Below are 18,591 nucleotides of genomic sequence, written 5' to 3' on the forward strand. Positions count from 1 at the left end.
ACTGAAAAGGCAGAGTAGAAATCCAACCGGTGTCAGATATTTCATAGGCTTATAGGCTTAACAACTAGAGGTCATCTTGTCCAATATCTCTACTTTACAAATGGGAAAAAAGAAGCCCAAAGTTGTTAAATGACTTTCCCAAGATAACATAGATAAAAGTGACTAAATCAGCATCAAACCCTGGTCTTTTGCCTCTTTCTTCTGCAATCTAAGCTTAAAGATATTTAAAAAGTAAGGTATCCCTTCCACATTATGACTTTCTCCATCTTGGTTTCATTATATCTCAGGCTGACATGAAAAATTAAATATAAATTTTTGGGAGTTTTACAGAAGCCACAGATGACACATGAAATCCAGTAGACAACACAGAAAAAGTTTAGAAACTCAGAAATGCATAAAATATATGTAGAGTGATGTATAATGTCAATATATTTACTGTCTTAATACTCTAAATGCACACAATTTTTTTTAAAGTTAAAATAATTAAAATGTTAAAGTTGGTAAAAAGAATGAGAAAATCAGCAATTGGCACACAAAAGCTTGAAATGTCAACACTGACTTACATGTAGCTTATGATCAAATACATAATCCAAATTTTGCAAAAAAGTACTGCAAATATATCCATAAAAGAAAAAAAAAGAATTCAAACTTCTCTGATAAGAAGGGAGAGCCAAACAATTTTCTGTGGATTTTCCAAATTGCCAGTGCCTCTAGCCCCCATGATGTGGAAGGAATACCTGTGGTCGGAGCCTAAAGAAAATTTGGAGTGAGTTCACACTCCAAGAGCTGATGTTAATTTAAACTGGTAGGAGGTGGGCTAGTGAATAGAACACTTCACTTCAAGCTTTTATGTCCTGTTGTTTTCACAGGTAGCTGTGATCTGAGGGATCTATAAATTTTTGATCCTCTCATAGAGTTATGACTCAGGGTTTGATCTAATCACTGCCCTCTTGGTCCATGCTCTGAATATTACCCAGCTAGGGTCCCTGCTCCCTCGTGACTGTAGTCAGTTCTCTCCACCATGGAACTGGGTCCTGAGTGATGAAGCTGCCAAGTGGTGCTAGCTCAAAGGTCTACCTAGAATCTCTTTGTGATCAGGTATTCAGGGTCTTTACCAACCCTAGGCATTTTGGATGCTCTGGATGCTGTTGGTGCTTTTGTGGCATCAGCTTTCAAGGCTCACAGACATTGCCATTTTTATCATACCATACTCTAGGTCAGTTCCCTACTCCAGTGTCTGTAGACCTATCTTTCTCTCTTCCTAAGCTACCTGGGCTGGGAGAAAATGACTCATTGTGTCCTCTAGTTGGTTATCCCAATGAGAATTCAGTATGCTGTGCTTTTCAAAGTTGTTTTGAGGGCTGAGTTGAAAGAACTTGACAAAACTGTTCATTTCACTGTCACCTTGGCTCTCCCCCTGGCATAGCTTTGAAGAAACCAGAGTCATCTCTATACTCTGATGAGTATTAGAATGAAATTCAGGACAAGGGAAGAAAAGCTATGAGACCATCTAATCATCATTGATTCTAAGTTAAAAGGATTATATTCCAAGTCAAAAGGAAATTTTGGACATGATTGCTGAGCTATCGATAGTGATATCTGAACAATCCTGGTGAATGAAGAAGAACCAAAAAATTGGGGAGAAATAAAGATTTTGATTTTGCAAAAAGGCAAAAGGATAGAAGTTTCAAACTTTTAAAGAGTAAGTTTTTTATCCCTGGCAAAATACATGAAAATACTATTAAAGGGATGGTTTATAAACATTTAAATAGGGAAGTCATGATCACTAAGAGCTACTTGTGCCAGGGGTAGCACAGTAAAGTGCCAGGCCCAAAGTCAGGAAGATCTAGGTTCAAATTAAGTCTCAGATAATTCCTATCTGTGTGACCTTGGGTACAGCCTTTATCACTCTTCTGTCATGGAACCAACTCTAAGGCCAGAGATTTTAAAAAAGGAATAGATTAGGTCAGATTAATTTTATTAATCTTATTTTTTTGACAAAGCAATTAGACTAACAATTGAATAGAAAGTTTTAGGCATAGAATACTTAGGTTTTAGCAAATCAGAAATGACAAGTTGTATATCCTTGTGGACAATATGGAGAAATATGGGCTAATTTAAAATCCAGTTTAATGGATTTGGTATTGGACCAATGCCCAGATCAATGTTAACTTGGAAGAGACCTTAAATAGTATACTTTAGAGATCTGTCCTTAGCCCTGAATTGTGTAATATTTTTACTAATGATTTGGATGAAAATATGAGTGGCATGCTTATTAAATATGCAGATGACATGAAGATTTTAAGGATGGATGAGTTATACTTTATATTAGTTGTTGGACACAGTCAAATCTCAAAAAGTCTTGATAGGATGGAATAATGAGCAAAAATATAAGAACCTGACATTTTAAAGGGATTAATGAAAAGTGCTACATTTGATTTTTTAAAAAGTTATTGCCTAAGTCCAGCACTTAGCACAGTGCTTGGTGCATAGTAGGTGCTTAATAAATTCTTGTTGACTTGTTGTTTGGAGGAAACCTATGTAAATGAAAATATATTAATGGACTCATTATTAGTCTATAGTATAACTTTGTCAGAAAAAGTTAATATGATGTTAAGTTGAATTAGTAGTAGTAGTAGTCTCTCGGTAACCGAGGATGACAATTGTCTTTGTGCACTTTCATCTGTGATGTAGATGAGTGTGCACAAAAACACTTGTGTGTGAAGGAGATTTAAGTGTAAAAGTCGATGCACAGAGTCAGTCCCCCTCTCTTGGCGTTGGAAGCCTGGGTCCAGTGGCACAAAAAGTGGTCACACCTGGAGACTTCCTCAGCTGCATTGGATGGCCGTGTTGTCTTTTGTGCTCCAACACGCCCTAAGCACTCCACAGTGCTTTGCTGCGTCACCATCTCAGCCGTTGAACCTTCTTATTGGTTTCTTCTGTCTGTTCGGCTGAAGCAGTATTCACATGCTGGGTGAGCAAAGCCCTAGTTGACCAGGGGTCGATGACCCGATGGCTACCCTCACAAGGTTTAGCCAGCCTGTCATTGTCCAGGGTGTGGCCACTGCTGCATGCTAGCAGCTACTGGGAGTCACAAGTGAGAGCTGGGTGTCAGGTGGGGGTCAGAGGCTGGAGAGCTGCCAGAAGGGCATGACAAGCCCTCCATACCAGAGATACTACCCCTCCCTGAACAGCCCATACACCCCTAAGTTGAATTAATAGAAGCATAATATGGTCATATCATGCATTTAATTCTGAGCTCCATTTTAGGAAGGACACTGACCCTTTGGAGAAGGTTCTGAGGAGAGCAACTTTTAAACTATGTCTCTGAAAGATTGATTGAGAAATAGAGTGGGGGGGGATGCTTATCTTAGGGAACAAAAGACTTGAGGGTGCATTAAATATTCTTGGTCATCTACTTGAAGGGATAGCATGTGGAAGAGAATTTAGACTTGATTTGCTAATCCCCAGAGGGCAAAACCACAAACAATGGATAGGTGTTCTATATAATTGGTCCAGGGATCTTCACTCAACCAGAAAGTCAAAGATGCAACACTTTTTTTTTTTGTTAGTAGTACCTGAGCCTCTTTTCTAATATTGCTGATGCAAAATCTGGTCCTATGTGAATCCAAATCACAAAATTCCTGTTCTGCAATAACATCTTTCAGAGAGATGGGAAGAAATGTAAGTGGGGTGAACTTCTGCCCCTCAATTTCTATCTTTGTTATTACTTGAACTCAAATGTTAAAGGTATAGTAGGAAAAAACAATACAGCTGGATTATTGGGTCAGAAAAGGAGTATTTATGGCCAAGAAGAGCTATTTTTAATTTTTATTTATTTATTTTTTGCTGCTGATTAACTGGTCCATAGTTATTATTATTTCAGAAAAAGCTTTAGGAAGAGAATAAAAGCTATACAGAATTTTGGCAGTAGTTATGATTGTCTGACATTCTTGGGTGTTTTCTTGCTTGTCTTTGTAAGTGTCTTTGAATATATAAATAGTATCTAAAAAAAAAACTGGATTAGAGCAAATGGGATTTTGTCCAAGAGTGCCCAATTTTTTGGGTGTTGAGAGTTTGATTCACTGATCTAGAATTGGAAGCAGTGATATGCTGGTAAATGTTTAACACCTGGCTCTCAAAAAATGTATATAGGAGCTAATATTGCAGACTAGAAGCAGCAACTCAGCTGAACTTTCTCAATATTCCCTTCTAAAGAATATTAAAATAATTTCTCAAATAAAATTCTGGAGCAGCAGAACTAACAAAAGATTAGGATGAGACATATTTCTGATCTAAGAAAACTTAGAAAGTCAGTAGGAAAGTCTGGGAACACTGTGGTGGAGGCCTGCCTAGAACCCATAGACCTGGAGGCAGAAACAGTATTTTCAGTAGTAGCAACACTTTGAGAGCTCTCAGTTCTGAGACAGTAAGAAATATATTAAAGATAACCCTTTGCTGTCACTAGTTATAGCTAGTGCTGATTGGTAACTCTATTGACTATATGCATTTCTGGGAAACAGTTCTAGAGTGAAAAGCAGTGCTAATGGTGGGTCACCAGGGTGCAGGGACCCTTACCTCAGTTCCAAAGCAAAGAGGAACATTTGTGGTTGCAAGGGATTAGTGAACCTTCCTGGATAAAGACTAGAACATAGAATTCTCTGAAGCACCAAAGACTAGCTCTGAAAAGATAGCACAAATAAAAAGCCTGATGCTTGGGAGTGTGCCTCCTCACTCTTTGAGTGAGCAGATTCCAATTTTCACATAATGTTCAAAGTAAAAAAATAGGCTGGAAAAAGTGAACAAAAAATGAAGAAAGAATTTGACCATAAAAATGTACTCAGTGGCAGGGAAGTTAAAAACACACACACACACACACACACACACACAATCCCCCCCCCCCAAAAAAAAACACCCACAAAAACTCCACTACAATTCAGAGGAAGACAAAAATGTGAAAACATCTAGAAACAAAACCTCAAAGAAAAATGCTAATTGTACTCAAGTTTAATAATAATTCCTGGATGAGTTTAAAAAAGAGAGAGATAATAGTGACAGAGGAAATTTCAGGAAAAGAAATGAGAATGATCCAAGAAAATCATGAGAAGAGAATTGAGAGCTTGGTAAAAAAGGCACAAAAATGCTGAAGAAAATAACAACTTAAAAGCCAGAATTGTCTTAATTATAAAAGCGACACAAAAAGCCACTAAAGAAAAGAACTTGAAAAGCAGAATTGGTAAAATTGAAAAAGAGGTAAAAAATGTCAATGAAGAAAATAATCTTTTAAAAATTAGATTTAGGTATATGGAAGCTAATGTCTACATGAGATATCAAAAAACAATAAAACAAAGTAAAAAGAATAAAAAATAGAATAAAATGTGAAATATTTCATTGGAAAAGAACTGACAAAAAATTGATTGAGAGACAATTTAATAATTGTTGAACTTCCTTAAACCAATGACCCTAGAAAGAGCCTAGACATATATTTAAATAAATAAGAGAAACTACCATAATACTTTAGATCCAGAAGGTAAAATAGAAACTGAAAGAATCCACTAATCACTTCTTAAAAGAGATCCCAAAATTAAAACTCCCAGTAATATTATAGCCAAATTCCAGAACTCCTAGTTCAAAGAGAAGAAATTTCAAAGTAGCCAGAAGGAAATAGTTCAAATATTGTAGAGCTACCATCTGGTTCACACAAGATTTATGGGCTTCTACATTAAAGAAAAACATAGCTTGGAATATGGTATTCTGTAAGGCTAAGGAGCTAGGCTTACAACAAATAATCTACTCATAAAAGCTGGGTAAATCTCTTTAGTGGAGAGGCTGGATATTTAATGAAATATAGGGCTTTCAAACATTCCTGATGGAAAGTTGAGAGCTGAATTAAATGACATTTAGATGGTGGAGAGAACTGACTACAGTCACGAGGGAGCAGGGACCCTAGCTGGGTTAAATGACATTTAAATATGGCTCAAGAGAAGGATAAAAAGGTAAACAAAAAAGAATAATAATAAAGGACTCAGTTGTTAAATTGTTTACATATCTATATGGAAAGATGATATATGTAACTCCTAAGATCTTTATTATCATTAGGGAATTAAAAAAAGAGTCTACATAAATAGAGGGAATGGGTTTGAGTTGATTATATAGGAATGACCTCCAAACACTTGCTGTGTCTGTTCTCCAAAGAGATCAAAGAAAGAGGAAAAGGACTTATATTTACAAAAATATTAATATCAGATTGTTTTTTGTGATGGTAAAGAAATGGAAATTGAGGATCTGCTTGTCAGCTGGGGAATGACTGATTGATGTTATTGAAAGAACTCCTTAAAAAGCTGAATTGGCTAAATGGAAAAGGAGGCAAAAAACTTACTAAAGAAAATAATTTTCTGAAAATTAGATTTGGGCATGTGAAAGCTAATGTCTATAAGATGTTAAGAAATGATAAAAGAAAGTGAGAAGCATTTAAAATCAGAAGAATATTTGAAATGTTTTATTGGAAAAACAATGTGGAATACTACTGTGCTATAAGAAATAGTAATAGAAATGGTTTCAGAAAATCATGGCAACACCTATATAAACTAAAGAAAAGCGAAGTGAGAAGAATCAGATCACTGGGCAGTACTGGCAGTATTGTAATGATGATCAACTATGAAAGCTTTGGCTACTCTAATCAACAGAATGAACTAAGATAATTCCAAAGGACTTATGCTGAAAAAATGCTATTCAACTACAGAGAGAACTGAACAAATTGAAATAGATTTTTCTCACATGATTTTTCTTGCTTTAATTATATATTTATATATTATAATTTAAATATATTTTTATAATTAAAATATAATTTATAAATTATAATTTAATTTAATTATATATGTATATGTACACAGATACATATATAATATGGAAATGATTTCACATGTATAATCAATATTGTATTAATTGCCTTCTCAGTAGGTATGGATAGTGTGTGAAGGAGGAAGAGAATTTGGAATTCAAAATTTAAAAGGAAAATAATTTTAAAAATAAATAATACAACATATAACATTTAAAAATACATACAAATAGGTCACATAGTGGATAGAGCACCAGGTCTGAAATCAAGAAGATCTGAGTTCAAATCTAATCTAGCTTTAGACACTTATTAGCTCTATAACCCTGGGCAAATAATTTAATCTTATTTGCCTCAGTTTCCTCACCTGTAAAACAAGATAGAGAGAGAAATGGCAAACTACTTCAGTATCTTTGTCAAGAAAACTCCCAAAGGATTCACAAATTGTTGAACACAACTGAAACAATCAAACAACTAATAAATGGTTATCTATTGGCTTACTTAGTAAGTGATGTCTGTTAATTTCAATTAAACTCACAACATTTACTAAAAACCTACTATGTATAGAGGATTATGCTAGATGCTATTTAGAAAAGACAGGAACTCTAACCTAGACCTCTAGAAGCCTTACAGTTTCTAGTCTAGTAGGGGACAAAGGGCAGGAAGTCAGGAAGATTTGAATTAAAAAAAGTAATGTGACTGTGATCAAGTTACTTAACCTATTTGCCTAAGTTTCATCATCTGTAAAATGTAAAAAAGATCCTCTAGTCTCTTTACCAAAGACTCTCCAAATGTGGTCACAGAGTCAGAAGATGACTGCAAAATGACAGAACAATAACATACATAACACACTTTTAAGTTTTATTTTTTATTATTAACACCATTTTATTATTTTTATTATTAACACTTTTTTAAGTTAGAAATGAACAAAACAATAAACCAAGTCTTGATTTATAGGGTTTACCGATGTCTAAAGTGTAAAATCTCACAATGAAAATTTAATAATCCTTGGAGTGCAGGGGTTCAATCTGATTCTAGCACATCCCTGGCTGGAAATGACTTTTGAAGCCCTCTAGTCCAGCCTCCTTTTGCTCACAGGTGAGGAAACTTGCCAGAAATGTGACATGTCTTATTGGGATTTGAGATTAGGTCCTTGCTGATTCCAAGTTCAGCACTCTTTTCATTGTCTCACCATGGATTTTAAATAATTGAGATACTAGGACCTAGTAAGCAAGAATGATTATTTCAAATAGAAAACTGCCAGGTGATGTACCATTGTAAGCTCTTCCTTTGCTTTGCCCACTCCTTCGTCCTACCCCTTTTACCTCTCCTGACATGTCCCATTATGTCAGAGTCCTACTTTCTTTTTGTCCATCTCTTTCTCAACTGAGAATAAGCAATGTGCTCTCTTTTCTCCTACATTATGATTTGTAGTGCTCAGGTGGAACAGTTCCTAGTATATGTCAGTGGTGTCTAGTCCCACGATGGGCTTTAGTGGATTGTAAACTCTCATATGAGCCAGCACAGTGATGCAGCAGCCAAAAAAGCTTCTGCAATTTTGGATTGCATGAAGAAGATCATAACTTACTAGAATGAGAAGATGAAGACCCACTGTAAAAGGCTCTTGCATTGGGCCATTGTTTTCATTTCTGGGCATTGTGGTTTAAGATGGACATTGATTAGTTGCATTAAATTGTCCAGGGAAGTATAACCAGGATGTTGAAGAGCTTTAAGGCTGTGCTACATGATGAATGCTTGAAGAAATTTGGTATGTTTATTTAAGCTGGAAAAGAAAAAACCTCAGGATAGATGGGATAGGTGTCTTCGAATATCTGAAAGGATGGCATATGGAGGAGAGTAGGGGGCCTTTTTGTGTTTGACCCCAGAGAGCAATAAGGAAAATCTGCTGAGATAAATTTAGGGTAGGCAGCAAAACAAACAAACAAACAAAAAACCTAAAAAAACTAAAAACCAAAACTAAGCTGCCTAGCCTTGATAGGTGTCCAAAAGTGGAATAGAGGTGGTGAGTGGTATTCTTTAAGGTCTTTAAGAGAGACCAGATGTCCACTTCTTGGATAGGTATACTGGGATTTCTTTTATATACAATTTGGACTAGAGCCAATCACTGAGAGCCCTCCTAACTAAAATTCTATGGCTCTGTGATTCCTCTGGCAGAAGTGTTGAGAGAACTAAGGGAATTAGAACAGCAAGTAGATAATAATAGGAACTTAGTGACTGATTCCATCTTGTGACTCAATTCTGGAGTTCTCAGTTCCCTTTCTATTCAATTATGGGTCCAGTCCAACTTCTATATTGTGAGAAAATTTTCTTTAATTGTGGGAATTGGGGGAAAACCTAATTGCATTGTTTGAAACTAGTCCAGCATGGCTAATAAGTTGGACCACCTTTACCTATTATTCAGAGATCCTTAACTAAGGACCTAGCTTATGCTGACCAGAAACCTGGTTAGATCTGAAGATTGATGCAAGAGGTTTTCTTATTGCCACACATCTCAAGCAACCCATATGCCTTATCTGAAAATTAACCAGATCCAAAGATCGATGCAAGGGGTTTTCTTACAATTGTACATCTCAAGATACTCATATGCCCTTTCAGAAAACTGGTCCCATACTGATCAATCAGTTATTGTCTCCATGTTCCTTTGATTGTTCACAGATACTTGGGGGAGTGAGACACCTTTTTTTCCCCCTTATTTTATGGAATTGGACTTGTTCACTCCTCCACCCAACTTGAAAAAATCCCTAATCTTTCCTCCAATTAGAAATCAGATTACCTAATGTTGTATTGTTTCCTTTCAACTAATTGACTGTATTTGATTATTTATTTTTAATATATAAAAATCTGCCTCACCTTGTATTTGGGTCTAGTGCAAAGTCAAGGAAGGGGACAGGTCCAGATTTGTTATGCAATTGACACACATTGCTTAATAAATCAAAATGCTTTGGAAGCTTGAAGCTTTGTTTCCTCAGACATTTTATCTTTCATTTGTCACAGTGTCTATGAATGTGAATATTGTTTATGTCCCTTGGCTTGACTGGGTAGCTCTGTGACTGTGTAGTTGTCTAGACACAACTGTCACCATTGAGAGAGCTGGTGATGTTGACTAGGGTCACCTTAGAGCTGCATATCCGACTGTATTACTGAGTGTCACTTCTGAAGGTTCCAGGACCTAATATCATAGGATATTTCCCTTTCATTTTGGGGTTTATTGTTGTTTGTATGGTTGAGGATTCCAGGCATCCATTCTCTGGATAACTGAGGCATTAGTGAACCATAGACTTACCAGGGGAGCTACAAACTATCTATATTTCTATTGCTACATTACAACAATAAAATATTGTGGGATCTTTGAAGGTGGTGACTGCCTTTTATCTCTCTTTGTAGCTTCAGCATTTAGCACAGTGCCTGGCATGTAGTCAACACTTAGTAAATGACTATTTATTGGCTAATAGTAATAATCGTAACATTTACATAGGGCAGCTAGGTGTCACAGTGGATAGAGTACCATGTCTAGAGCCAAGAAGACTCATCTTCCTGAGTTCAACTCTGGCCCCAGTCATGTTTTGCAAATAACTTCATTCATGCTATTTGCTTCAGTTCTCTGTCTCATCTGTAAAATGAGCTGGAGAAGGTAATGGCCAACCACTCTAGTATCTTTGCCAAAATCACAGAAAGTTGGACACAACTGAAATGACCGAACAACAACAGCAACATTTATATAAACTTTAAAGGTTTAAAAAGTAATTTACAAGTAGTATCTCTTTTTACCCTCACAACAAACTTGGGAAATTAACCCCACTTTACATATGAGGAAACTGAGACAGAGGATAAGAGCCTTGTTCATTAAATTGTAAGCTTCTTTAGGGCAGAGATTACCATTTGCTTTTTATATCCTCAACACTTGGTACAATGCCTGACACATAGTAGGCACTAAATAAATCTTGATTGATTGTCTGAGGCCAGTTTTTAGTTCAGTTTGAACTCAAATTTACCCAATGCCATTTGGTGCCTCATATGGACAATAACAATGAATTGGCTCTAAAAGGATTTGATCTGGGTTCATTGCATTTAAAGCCACTATGGGGAAGAGAGTCTGATCATTTAATAGTTTCCTAGATTATGGAAAAACATTAAATTATGCTTTGGGATCAGTTTTTTGGCTTTGATAGCCATTTATACACATGCTACTTTTTTGGTGGCAATTGTTATTATTAAAATTTTTGAGTTGAGATTTTAAAAAAAGCATGTTAAAATGCAGAGCCATCATTCTGGTAAGTAGCTAAGGCCTTTGCCTCAGACAGTACAATAATAATCCTGGGTAACGCAGAAGTGCCTATTTCTAGTTTGAATGGCTTTGGCGGAATCTATGTTGTTAGTGTGCCTGTGACTACCCATGAATCACACCAGTGACCTTGCCAAGCACGAAGGCAGGAACCATGATGTACAGACTGTACTGGCCTGAGTTCAGGGAAAGGGCAAATATTTTATTTACCCCTCTTTAAAAGGATGGAAACCAGGAGAAGTTGGAATTTAACATCCTGTACCTCTGTGGTCCAAGGATGTCTAGTCTATAATTTGGCTTGACACAAGTAAAAACTTCTCTTTGGGGAAACATTCAGTGCATGGATTGGGCTTTGAGGTAACCCTGCATCTCCTTGTTGATGACTGGTTCATTGCTAGACTCTATGGACATCTATGCAGAGTATTTTATCCTTTTGGGGGGAATAGAGGAAGAAGTGGAAATGAACAACTTTCTAACTTTTTGAGAAGCAGAGTTTATCTGAAGTGATGGCACCTAGTCAACTCCAACTCCCCTGACTCATCTGTACCGACAGCCCTTTGCAAACTGAAATCTGAGAAGCAGGAAAAGGGATTATGTATAGACACGTACACATAAGCTTTTGTACAGACCATGCCATCAAGTCTGGCCCTACCCAGGGGAGGAGCAGACTGAAGACACTATTGGTATGATTTGAAGGCATCAAAATATCTCCTTACCTCCTGCATATTCCTGACCGTACCTTTGCTCATGTGCTCATGCTGTTTCTTGTGCCTCAATGTTCTCTCCTCATCTTCTCCCATGAAAACCCTGCCCTTCAAGGATCAGATCAAGTGCTTTCTTTTTTCATAAAGTCTTCTCTAAGATCCTTGAATGAAAATGATCTCCTCCTCCTTTAATTACCCCTCTAATGGTATGTGGGGCAGGTAGGTGGAACAATGGATAGAGCACTGGGATTGGAATTAGGATGACTCATCTTCATGAGTTCAAATACAGCCTCAGACACTTACTAGCTATATGACTTTGGACAAGTCATTTGACTCTACTTGTCTTCCCCTGTAAAATGAACTGGAGAAAGAAATGGTAAAATCATCCTAATATCTTGCCAAGAAAACACAAAATGGGGTCACAAAGAATCATGCATGATTGAAAATGACTGAACAATAACAATAATGACACATAATCATAAACCATAAATAGTGCTTTCAGGTTAACAAGGTATTTTTTATCATGACAACTCTGTGAGATTGGTTGTGCAAGCATTATTATTCCCACTTTACAGATAAAGATCTGAAGTTCAGATCTTTATAGCTATTCTAGTAATAGGGAGTGTGGTAGAGTAAAGAGGCACTAGAGCTGGGAGATCTGGGTTCAAATCTTGCCCAAGACACTTTAGGGCATGTGATTATGGGCAACTCAGAAACTCAATATCCTCATCTGGAAAAAGGGGATAATACTTCCACTGCCCACCTCACAGTGTTGTTGTGAGGAAAGCACTTTGCAAACCTTAAAGTCTATATTCAGAGATATTAATTATTATTAATCATAAATGTTCAGAGCCAGAAATTAAATCCAAGTCTCTGGATTTCAGGTCTAAGCTTTCTCCCCTATAATATACTATTGTAAACTGTAATTATTGTGTTTTATCTCTGCTACTAAATGGTAAGCTCCTTGAGGGCACATACTTTGTCTTTTTTTTTTAAACCCTTACTTTTTGTCTTGGAATTAATAATATGTTTTTGTTCCACAATAGAAGAGCAGAAAGGGCTAGGCAATGGAGGCTAAGTGACTTGCCCAGGGTCACACAACTAGATAGAATCTGAGGCCAGATTTAAACCCAGGACTTCCCATCTAGTCCTTGCTCTCAATACACTGAGCCACCCAGCTGTTCTCATGAACATTGTCTTTTAAGTCTTTGTATCTCCTTCAATCTAGGGCACAAGATATTCCACAAAGTTGATATTTAATCAATATTTTTTGACCAAATGATTAGATGAATGAAGGGAGTCAATAACTAAATTTTGTAGTGCCTTGTCTTGTCTGCAAAATAGAGTGCCAGCCCATGCTAGTTAATAGAAAACAATTGTTCCCCATTTTGTAAATGTAGTAAAACATGCTTCCGGTACATGTGGGTCTCTCTGGTGTTTTGCATTTTGGTCAAATGTGCCTTCACTTACCGCCACATGCTTTCTATGGAGGGGCCTCCTCTCACAATTGCTAGCAGGCAAACATCTCTCTCCAACACCAGATAAGCAAGGGAAGGGTGCCCCCCAAATAACAGTAGCGTGAGAGCCGAGTTTATGATCACATGTAATTCAGTGTGAACAATACTGCGTGTGGATTCAAACCACTGAGCCAGTCAGCAATAACAAATTCCCTCAGGAAATGTGGCAGCTGCGTGTGAGGCCTGGCTTTGGCTCTGGGGGAGCACATGGAACTTTGGAATGGTGGTCCAGATTGCAGATGTGTCCTCAGCCAAAAATCACGAAAGCTTCTCAGGAAATGTGTGTGTGTGGAGTCATACAGGACTGGAAAAACTTTGGATTATCTTCATTCTCCCTTGCCTTTTCCCTCCTCTCATTTCCACTCTTCTCTCCTTGCAGAAACCACTCACCTCACAAGAACCCTGGGAGGTAAAGTATTATTATGACCGCCATTTTATGGATGAGGAAACTGGGGCAAACAGAAGCTGGGATTTCCTTAGGTAGGCATATTGCTGTCAATCATCATTATTTGAATGTCTTATCCATTCCTATCTTCCTTTTGAAAGCACCTCAAACTTTCCTTTCCCATCCACAGTCATTAAAATATACCTCTCCTATGAGTTATTCCTCCAGATTCCTGAGCTAAATAAAAACTGGTGTGTGTGTGTGTGTGTGTGTGTGTGTGTGTGTGTGTGTGTGTGTGTGTGTTTCAACATATCTCTCCTTTCAGGTGACATGGAGAAGTAAAGAAGAGTTCTTCTGGAGACAATTCCTCAACCTGAAAGAATGAGTACTAAAGGCGATTTCAGCCTGCGTTGGGTCACTGAGGGATTTGAACTGGTGATACTTTGCTGATATTCCTCAAATCATGACAACTTTTTTCCCCTGATAGATTGTAAGATCCTTGAGGTTAAGAATTTATTTTTGAATCTCTAGTCTTTAGCACACAGTTTGGTCAGTTGAGCTCATGAGCAGATGCCAATTTTACCCACAGTCCTATAGCTAGTGGGTCAGTTATAGTCCCAATATCTGCTATTTTCCCATAGTTTTGGCTCTGTGAGATAAGCTACATAGAAGCAGTTTCTTTCCTGTTTCCTCTAAAAGCATTTTAATTTTCATCTAACAAGTATTTAAACCCTTAAAGGATTATATGTTGATTTCCGGAACAGATGAAAATGGGAGAGGTTTAAGAAACAATAACTACTTTTTATTCTTTTTATGCAGGAAATTTATAAGGCCAACCCAAATTATTTAAGTGCCAGAATAAGAGAAAAATAAACAGGAGTAGCTAGTAGGGGTGAAAATAATAATCATTTCCACGGATACAGCACTTTAAGGTTTGCATGCCTTATTTCAGTTGGTTTTCAAAGCAACCAGAGGAGGTTGGTCATATAAGTATTATTCTATCCTTTTTATAGTTGAGGAAATAGAGTCCAAGACCATTCATTGAGCTAGAAATTGGCAGAGCCAAGATTGAAATTGTTTTTCTTGCTCCAGTACGCTTTCTACATCATCAGACCATCTAAAGAATATATATGCATATATTATGCTCATGTATGCATTTGTGTGTAGGTAGGTCCATGGCTTCCTACTTTCAAACAGAGTCATTCAATCAATATTTTTTAAGGATTTATTATGTGTGAGGCATTATGTTAGGCATTGGGAGTACAAAGCGTGGAAAGGAAACCTGAATTAAGCTCTGTCCTCGACAATCCCTTTAAATATTACAAAAGAAAGACTCAAACTGGCCCTGCCATCAGGGAACTCACATTCTAATGCGGGGAGGAAACATACCCAAAATGAGAGCCATGAGGTATGTATGGTATAAGTGGAAGGCGATCTTGGAGAGAAGGTCGAGTCAGGGATTGCTTCATGGGGCTGTCCTGTCCAGTATAGGACAGGACAAATTTGGTTCAGCCAAATGTCTCAAGTGGCCAAGTTGAATTTCCTGTCACTCAAGCTGTTAGCAGAGATTAGATATTCAACAATCAAGTATATTATGGGGGGGATTTAGTGCTTCAGGTAGAGGCTGGACTGAATGACCTTAGAGATCTTTTTCTCCTCTTTGGAGAGTTAGTATTCGTATGAGAAGTCTTCACCTAGATTTTCCTAAGATTTCTTTTCAATTCACTCCACTGGAGTGCTCACTGGATGCCTCATTATGACATGAGTGTGACCTGAAGGCTCCTTCAACAGACTCTCACAAGTCCTATCTTTCTTGGAAAGGCTTTGTCTCAGGACCAGTGAGGGGATCCTTCTATGCTAGCTGAGAGTCAGCCTTGCAAAATCAGCATCAGTGATTTCATCCATAAAGGTATTTCCTGAGCCACATAATACACTAAATGAACAAGTACTCTTTTTATCCCTTACAGGCTCCTGTCATCAAGGTGTCTATAGGATGCTGAGTTAGTTCTACTCTAGTGACTGTCTAATACTATCTGCTAAATGAATTAACATCCATAAAGCACTTTGAAAAATCATAAAGCCCCAAGTAAATGTCCCATATTATCCTTGTAATGGGGTTGCCTCCTAAACTCTTGCCCCTAGGTGCTTACACAGGCCATCTTCTACACAAGGTCTTATGGATCTCTTGACCCCCTCAGCTCCTAGGGCCTCATCTTCAAACTTATTTTGTATTCAGTATATTCAATGGATAACTAGAATGTACATTGTACTTGAGGATACCATGCCTAATGTATTGCAGTTCCTTAATAAGTATTTGTTGGGGATGTTAGGTAGCTCAGTGGGGAGAGAGAACCAGACCTGGAGTCAGGAGGACCTGGGTTTAAATCTGACCTCAGACATTTCTTAGTTGCACGAACCTGGGTAAGTCACTTAACCTTAATTGCCTAGGCTTTTACTGTTCTTCTACCTTGGAACCAGTACTTAGTATTGGATAAAAGGGATAAAAAAGAATATTTGCTAATTTATTGTATTGGTTGGTGCAGAAAATATCCTCATTGATAAAATCACGGATACACGAAGAATCTAGGTCAGAAGTTCTTTACTGGGTGTCTGTGGAAGAGTCCCTGGAAAACTTTAGAGGGTTTGTGAACTTGGATGAGGGGAAAAAATGTATCCTAGTTTTCAATGATCTTTAATTTTCTTTGTAATTCATAGTCATATTTTATCCTTATACATTTTAAGACATTATTCTAAGAAGAGATGCATAGGCTTCACTGCCCATGAGATCCTTAACATAAAAAGGTTAAAAACTCTTGATCAAGGTACCCTTAAGAACAATTTCTGGGCATTTAAAATTAGTTTTCTTCTGACAAACATTAAAAAAAATAAGCCTTGTCCCATTTTCCTTTTGAACATTTTAAATACATTTAAACAGAAGGGATCAGGTTTAAAATAGTCCCAGAGTGGTTTCCTTAGAAGTGGTAAGAAAAAACAATATTGATGGGATGTCTTTTTCTTTTTAACCAGAAAAGTCTACAATGCATTTTTTGGTCCCTTTTGTGTTTTCCCAACAAAATTAAGTAGAATGGTTTAGTTTTTTGCCTTGTTTTGGTTTTGATGCATTTCTATGATGTTACTTATGCAACTTCTTTGAGGTAGAGTTGTTAAGGAAGGCTGCAATTAAAGCTGAGATCAGAGAGGCAAAGATTGATGAAACATTTTACTAAATATAATAATAATAATAATTGGACATTCATCATAGAATCAATGAGTTAGAACTGGAAGGGGTCTTTAGAGTATTGAGTCAACCACTTTATTTTATAGATGAAGAAACTGAGGCACAGAGAGGTAAAGTGGATTTGAACCCTAACTGCAAGTCCTGTTCTTTTTTCTATTATTCCACATTGATTCTTCTAGTACAGATGGTACATTGTATACTGGTACAGATTACAACCCCTGAACACATTCTCATCTTATGTGACTGTTTTCCATTTCTTTCCAAGGGCATTCACTCAGTATGATGGGAGCTTTCCTTTGCCTCTCTTAATATGAAAGCCCCCAGAAGCCCTCCTCTCATGCCTTATCTTGATATGAAGGTATCCCTCAGTTTTCAAAAGCTCTGCTGATAGAATTGAAGCCCAGGAAGGACAGACTGAATTAGAAAGACTTCCAGGGTGAGTGACAGTGTCAATTAACAGTCACAGACTAGATCTCCTGTTTAATGACAAAACTAGAGAAGTACTGAAGAGATTCATCACCAGAAAGTTGACTATTATATCAATACTTTGGTTATGGAGATACAAGAAACAGAAAAAAATGTAAAATAGCCTTTATTCTATGTGCCCCTTCCTTCACTTTTGCAGTGATCCTGGCAAAGTAATAGAGAAGAAAGAAGAGAATGTAAGGAACCACACAGTTCTTAGACTGTCTACACATATTAAATATTGATTTTCTTAATGTGTGATCGTTGTCCAAAAACCAAGTAATAATTAATATAACACTGGAGGCACTGGAATATAGCCATACTAATTTTTTTCTTTAAATGAAACCAGAAAACATAAAGAACTTACAATAGGCTCATAGGCTCTCTTCCAAGAGGCAAAGAAAAGATTTGGTCGACTGGCTTTTGACATGTGCTCAAAAGCAACAAGAAATATAATTTCACTGGATATTTGGAAATCTTGTTTTGGAGTCCTAATCATGCTTAAACAAAAATGCCACTATGGAGTGGGGTGGGGGGAGCCAACATGGTGGAGAAGGTACAGGATTCATCTGATTTCTACCAAATTATTCTCCAAAAAGCAATGAAATAATGCCTTAAAATGAATCCTGGGGCAGAATAACCCACAAAAAGATAAGGTGAAGTAATTTTCAGCCCAAAACAACTTAGAAGGCTAGCAAGAGGGATCTTGTGCACTAGGGAGGTGGTGGATCACAGCCTAGTAGGGCAAGCCCTACCAAGGCAATAAGCCTTGGGCATAGTTGAAGTAGCAGTCAAGGCTTTGAAACTCTCAGACACACACAGATGATAAGGGGGATCTGACAACTGCTCAGAAGGAGATTGAAGGGATCTTTTGCTCCCTTTGGGTAGAAGACTCTTGTCACATTGCTCATACACAGAAACAGGTCTCTATTCTGGGTCAGAGTACCAGGGTGAGGAGAGGCATCAGCATATACAAGCTCTTGCATCCCCAAGGGAGAAGGGGACCCTGATCACAGTTCCAAGGGTAAAAGAGTGATAAGAGTCACTCACAGACCAGAGCAGAGGTCTGGAGAGTGTTAAATATACCTCTCCTTATATCATGCCACCTAGGAAGTGATAGCTTAGAAAAGGCAGCTTCACAAAG

This window comes from Monodelphis domestica, chromosome 1 (genome assembly GCF_027887165.1).
Source record: "Monodelphis domestica isolate mMonDom1 chromosome 1, mMonDom1.pri, whole genome shotgun sequence".
NCBI classification, from domain to species: domain Eukaryota; kingdom Metazoa; phylum Chordata; class Mammalia; order Didelphimorphia; family Didelphidae; genus Monodelphis; species Monodelphis domestica.